Genomic DNA, 567 nt, shown 5'->3' on the forward strand with positions numbered 1-567 from the left:
CAGGGTGGCCAGAAACATATCTTTAGTTTGAAAAACTTACTTTGCACTGTGGTGCAGGCGGGAGATCTTGGCCAGCTCTGCCTCATTTTCACACACCAGATACTGGATGTTGTTCTTGGCAGCATGTTTGATGTGAGCCAGCTGCTTGCAAACACCAGACAGAATGATGTTTTCTGGTGACACGCCATGATCCAGAGCTAGGTTCATTTCAGCCTTGGAGGAAGAAAAGGGCACAAACACACACAAAAAAAATGAAGCTAAAGACAACAAAGTCCTATAATAAGCAGACAGTACCTCCTGAATGTGAAAAGACATTTATTGTTCAACTGTAATGTCATTTACCTTGTTTGTGCAAACAAAGCCCAGGCCCAAGGATGCCAGCACCTGTAGGACTACTGGGCTGCTGTTGCACTTGACTGGGTAGTATGGCTGCAGCTGTGGTACAATGCTCTGCCAGCAGGCATGTTGTCGCATCAGCGCACCAAGGTCACCCACCACAAATGCACTCTTCTCTACCTGTAAGCATAAAGATAATGAGAGAGATATTGGCTGAAGTACAAAAAAAAA

At 45.1% G+C, this 567-nt stretch overlaps 1 protein-coding gene across 1 annotated transcript in view; it reads right to left on the reverse strand.

Annotated features, from left to right (window-relative positions):
- The window catches only part of azin1b (antizyme inhibitor 1b), an 8,209-nt gene that overhangs the window by 3,163 nt on the left and 4,479 nt on the right, over positions 1 to 567 (reverse strand). The window lies entirely within an intron of this gene.

The sequence above is a fragment of the Cynoglossus semilaevis genome, chromosome 18, assembly GCF_000523025.1.
Source record: "Cynoglossus semilaevis isolate Cse_v1.0 chromosome 18, Cse_v1.0, whole genome shotgun sequence".
NCBI classification, from domain to species: Eukaryota; Metazoa; Chordata; class Actinopteri; order Pleuronectiformes; family Cynoglossidae; genus Cynoglossus; species Cynoglossus semilaevis.